Source organism: Atta colombica, unplaced genomic scaffold (genome assembly GCF_001594045.1).
Source record: "Atta colombica isolate Treedump-2 unplaced genomic scaffold, Acol1.0 scaffold137, whole genome shotgun sequence".
Lineage (NCBI taxonomy): Eukaryota > Metazoa > Arthropoda > Insecta > Hymenoptera > Formicidae > Atta > Atta colombica.
In genome coordinates this window covers 587,927-594,298 of record NW_017259225.1, presented here as the reverse complement: position 1 = coordinate 594,298, position 6,372 = coordinate 587,927, and the positions used below count along the sequence as shown (strand labels likewise).

At 36.4% G+C, this 6,372-nt stretch overlaps 1 protein-coding gene across 1 annotated transcript in view; it reads left to right on the top strand.

The window, feature by feature from the left end:
- LOC108684711 (serum response factor homolog) overlaps window positions 1-6,372 on the top strand; it is a 23,678-nt gene that overhangs the window by 7,788 nt on the left and 9,518 nt on the right. The window lies entirely within an intron of this gene.

Genomic DNA, 6,372 nt, shown 5'->3' with positions numbered 1-6,372 from the left:
CATGCACACGCGGCGGCAGCCGCCGCCGCTTCCCCGAGCTCGCACCTCGTGCCGTGCTCGAGCCCGGGCCCGATGCTCGCCGGAGGCCCATACCAGCAATCATGCCCCTCGCCTCTGCCGCCCCATCACGCCGCCTACCATCCCCATATGTCGCACTCGCACCCCCAACGGTAGTACGCGCTCGCCGCTCGTCGGCCCTTCGCGCTCCATCCTCCCTTCCCGCCGCATTTCACCTTTTAGGATCATCTAAATTGCTTTAAGCAATTTGTATCGCGTCGCGAAGCGTTCAGTATCATCAGCATCGCTGAAATGCGTCAAATTGCTGTGAGTCTTCATGTATACTACATATTCGGAAGAGAGAGATTTATCTCGTGTTGATGCTCGTGGATTCGGTTTGATAGAGCAACGCGAGCAGTAACAGTTATTGTTATTCACAAGAAAATTTATGTTACGTATGAAATTAAATTACGGTTAGGTATCGTGACGTCCGTGAAACATTGTGCGGTGCGTGTTGGTCGAATTATATTTCATTTTGAGCGCGGAGTTAAAAAAATCTTTAATTAACAGCGGTCTAATTGGCGAATCTAGAGTCCAGATTGTTACAAAATGAGACAAATCATCATTTAGATGTCCGCGCGTAACATTTTTCGTATTTTTAAAATATGCTTCAACACCCTGCAAATTTTTGGTGCGCGTTTGGGTCATTTTTCACAATTAACTTTACTTTCCTGAGAAGTACGGTGTACAACTATTTTAACGTACGCCAACGCGAGGTCGCGCGCGGCTTGTAGATATACTGAAATAATTTTTCTTTGGGCATATAACACTGACGTAATTTCCCTTTAGATGTATTACTTGTATCGCGCCGGCGAGCGTGCCGTAGAGTCACGTATGATATTTATTAAATTATATACGATGGGCGCGCAAAAGATTGTAGGCTTCCCTTGCGATCAAGTATTCTTCAACGTTTGGTCTTATATATACTGAAAAAAAATTTACTAAATCTGAAGATATATTTCTTTGAATAGTACTAACTAAACATTTACTTTTAGTAAATAAATATTACTTAAAATAAAAAAATGATAGTTAAATCAAATGGTTTTTGTATCAAATGAATATATATTTATATATCCAATAAATATATATTTATTTAGTAAATATTTACTTAGAACTATTCAAACAATAAATATTCTTTTTAATTTAATATTTTTTTTCAGTGTGACTACACGATCAATTTCCGCGCGCGCAAATCTAGTCCAATCTTTCGACACGTTTTTTTACTCAAATGTATATACTTAAATATATATCCACGCGTATTACATACATATATGTATGTAAATATATGTATATCGCCTTCTTATATATACGTGGTCTATCTAAAAAGTTACCGAACTTTTTTTTCTATATGTTATCTAAGGTTTTATTATTTATTGAAATAGTGTGAAATGATTTCTATGAAACTTAATTTCTCTAACTCTATAAAGTTACGTTCTTTTGCGTTATATAATTCATTTATTATGTCCTTAAAAATAAAAATTTTTTAAATTCGTCAAGAAAAATGATTGAACAAAATATTGAACAGTGTTCATAAAAGATGCGTTTGATCGTTTACTGTATTCGTTTTCATTCTTTTTCCAAAGTTGAAAATGAAGAGATACTCTAATACAATTTTTAAAATTGGGAAATACAAATGGTTTTGAATCAGGTTATTTTTTTTCATTTTGAAAAAGTGTACAATTTAAAAAATTGTACAATTGCTATATAAAGACTCTATTACTTCAGATGGAATATATTTTGAATAATTAATAAATAAAATTAGAAAAGTCACACAAGTAATTGAATTTTAAATAAAGTTCGAAAACTTTTGAGAGAGATTGTGTATATGTATATATTGGTGAATCTCGATTAAATATTGCGTGCTTTGAATTTTGCGATCTCGCGCGCGAAAGAGTGGAACAACGGAAGCGTGCTGTATAATTGAAATGTGAAAAATAGAATGATTTCTATTTTGCAACGATTACATAACGAAAGAATGCAAATCCGCTGTCAGCGGTTTTAGAAACAAATTACAGACGGATCGTGATCGATGATCTCGGAAATCAGATTGAGCGGATTGTCGATAAGATGAAGAAGAGTGTCGTTCAATATATGGTTAGATTTTCGTGGTAGGCGAAGTCCAAAGCTCGGCATATTAGACGAAATACGATAGTATTTGCATCAACGAGAGTCACCGTGCGATAGAAAGAGACATTGCGAGGAAAAATATCGTTATTATATATAATTAATGGATTAATTAATTAATTATTTTATAGATTATAAATATATAGCGTAACACATCGTGTGATCAATTACTCGGTGAAAATAACAAATGACAGAATTTTGAGTACTCCATCTAGTACTCGTTCGTCCAACAGCTCTCTGTTTTCTTTGTCTTTTTCGTTTTTTTGTTTACTTTTTTTATTTAACTTAAATATCGTATTATTTATTGAGGAAGTCGACATTTTTTATTTATTAAAAGAAAATATCGTTATTGTAAGCCGGTGTTGTTCGCAGCGTCGGTGTTGATATTCTTTTTTATATCGTGTACTTTACATGCGTTGTAGAAAATACTCTTTTTGTCTCTCTTCGCGAGGGATATTTGAAGTACTTATTTATCTTTATTGATCTTATCGAGGAGAGAAAAATCACTATTCGAAAAATCATGCGACAATGATTTGATTCATCGAATCGGTGGTGTGAGTGCGAATTCGGCGGTGCACGCTTAATACTGTAACGCATTTCTTTTTTTATTGAGCATTGTTGTGTCTCGTCCATTGTTTCTTTTTTTTTTTATTGTTTGCCGTGTAATGTGTTGTGTATCGCAACTGGCATGTGTAGTTATTTGGATTGTCTTTTCTCGCAGAATAAGTAGCTAGTATTTAGATTACCTTTTAATTTAATCCACCCCCCTCTCCCCACAATCTCTCCTGTATATCTCGTATCAATCTCCCTCATTCATCGACATTGTGCATGCGTATGTATGTATGTATTATTTGCTGATATTCTGTATTATATATCGTGGGAAAGAGAATCGAGGAGAAGGCAAAGGTAAAAAGAGGAACAAGGCCGGGAAGCGAGGGTCTTTTAGGCCCCAATCAAATAGATATATAGAAACTGTAATCTACCGCGCGTCTCGACATGCAGAGAGTACAAATAATAATAATCGATTATGATTTTAACGATAATCTGCGAATAATGCGGCTCTTTCACATGATTAGTTTGTATTTTACCATTTTTGTACATAGCATAGTAATTGTAAAAAATACTGTGATAATATTTATATATTTTTACGCCTATGAAAACACACACACACACACACACACACACACACACACACACACACACACACACACACAAATTTCTTCATCATCTTTGACAATATAGTCCCTGCGATCAAGTGACTTGATTTTCTGCTGATAGATTCTCATTGTGCATAATCTTACCGATGTCATGTTTACTTTCACGGGCCAGGTAGGTATTTTACAAAATTTATAGTTTCTTCTGCGAATTCATATTAATTTTTAATTGAAAATATTCCGTTGACTTATGCGAGATAAGCTTTTAAATTTTTAAGTAAATAACGGAAAAATTTCAGAGGTAAGAATCGCTCTAAAGTATGGAGAAGTAAAATAGAATATTTTCACGATACATACGAGAATTTTTTTCTATAATTATATGTGAAACTCTTTCGGTTATTATTGATAATTCTTTGAGAATTATTTTAACTTCTGAAATAATTCCAGGTACATTCGCGTAAACTTCTTGCGAAATACTTCGTTGAATCTCTCATAAAAGATTCTGAATAGTAACGGAGATGTTACAATCTTATATTTCGTGTTTCGGCCACGGGCCCGACATATGCCTATTTTTGACAATCTGGTTCGGGATATATTTAGAGGTCCAGAAACATTCCGCAGTATGTTAGGGATTCCTTTATTTCTAACGGTGCGTTAGGACTATCATGTATGTTATATCGAGAATCCAATATTATTATTGCATGGCAGTAATCTGGAAAATAACAACGTCATTCAATGCACGGAGATGAGACAAATGCGCGCGCGAGGATGGAAGCGGAAGGTAGGTTGCGTTTCAATCAAAATAATACGCATTCGGTATATTTCTAATAGAGGCATCTGGCTATTGCTTAATGTATCTTTTTTACCAATTAGTTAATAATATATGTGCACGAAGAATGTCGATAAGTAGTTTAATATGATTTCGATGATATCGCGTCTCGATTGAAGTCAAACATTAAGAAGCATCTTCGTAAAGATCGAGATCATTAAAAAACATTAAAAAAAAAGCCATCGCAATACAGCGAATAGCAGAAACGTTGCATCTCTTACGTGCGATATGGATGCAGGTAATATTTATCGCATGATGTTTTGTTAGTACATTAGACAGCGTTAATAGTAAGTAATAATTAATGCAGATTACGAATATTGTATCCCAAAATACAAAACGATGCGTTGAATGTGTCCATGATTTTATTTTATGTCAGTCGACATACCAAATGCTTTATCCAAACTTACAAATGCGAGACATAAGTTTATATTAAGCGCGTAGCTTGTAGACTATATCTATTTCTTTTTTTATGTTTGTGTAATTTTCGAGAGTAAAGTTGTGAATAATACCTGATGCCCAGTTAAAGGAAGCGGAAGTAAAAGTTAAAGGATAAGAAACGTAAGTCAAGATGGCGTACGACAACATGCAGTTTATGGAGAGATCCTCTTTCTTCGATTGAATGCCATTCTGTCCGTCATGAGATCGTTTTTCATTTTGTTTTTCAAAGAGAAAAAGGTAGCTACAAGTATTGATCTACAAGTTGTCAAAAATTGTCGGATTTTTTTCTGGTTATTGATTCTTCGTTCATTCCTTCGTTCATTTCTTCGACTAGGAGGGTGCCTTCTCAGGGTATCTTACTCGCAGATGGCGCTCGCGTATTTCTGGTACCGGAAATGCGTATGGAGCTTTCGGTATCCCGAGGGCAACTGTGAGGTCAAAGCACGGTTTATGATTTAATGGGCGTAACGATGTCGTCTCATGAATGCCGTCTCATTCGTTTGTTCGTTCGATTGTTCTTTCGCCAGGGTTGCAGACGAAGAAGACGCGCGTCCAGGTGTATCGTCTCGCAGAAGAGAGAGAGAGAGAGAGGGGGGGGGGAGGAAACGCGAGGGAGGGAGAGAAAGAGAGAGGAATAGAACGGGCCTCGCGAGATGCTTCTGTGAGGGAGAAACTGAAAAAGAGAAAGAGAGAAAGAGAGAGAAGGAACGAGAGACCGCGCACTCACGCACGTACGCACGCACGAAAGGTGGAAGCGGAGTTCCATATACGGTCACCTTTGTCAAAGCCCGGTTGTCGCCATATACAGGCAATGTTCGCGATGGCAGACACTTATATAGAGCCCGAGTTAAGAGTCAGGAATGTTGCTTTTTGTCGCGCCTTCTCTACACATACACGCGCACCCTTCTGCCTGTTCCGCGGTAAATGGCGGGGTAGGAAAAGCGGTGTGAGAAACACACGGCGCGTAGACGGAAGCGAGAGAACGCGGCCGTGCACTCGTCGCCGCGACTTTTCGAGCTTTCCAATTGGTACCGCACTTTCTCGACTTCCCGCGTATGGACGATTCGACGAGAGATTCGCACACGCATTCCAGCCAACAACGCTGGATAGGTGATCGGAGCAAATTGCAAGACGAAAAACGTGTTCTTCTTCTCGACTCGAGCCGTGAGATCTTTAACAATAGAGTTTACAATAATATAACTGGGAAAATTAAATTTGGTATTTCTTAATTTGGTAATTCTGTATATATTTAACGATGTATGTGATTGAAAATGTTACTGGAAATGAAGAGTCTAAAGATTTTGAATTTTTTATGATGAAGAGATTCTTTTGACCTTTGCTGTAAAAGAAGAATCGGTCGGTTGTAATAAATTTATTATACATATTACTCAACATAATATAGTAGAACTGTAATGTAAGTAATAAAGTATGTCGTTAGGATTTCTTTCATATTTACATCAATTATAATTATAATAATATCAGTTTTCACGACAAAAATAAATAAATTATAGTAGTCAACGTTTAACCGGCAGATGAAACAAATGGAAGTCCGAAATCTTAGTATAATATATTACTCGATGCAATAAGAAACATGAGATAAAGCTGGAGCACAACTTCGCATAACGCATAATGCATACAATATAAGAGAATTGATCAATCAGAGTCTTCCCTTTCCATTAAATGAAAAATTCTGATTGGTTGATTTTCTTATGGGCTTTCTACAATTACAGTAGAATGTGAAAAAAATTATTGACTGGTCAACTTCTTACG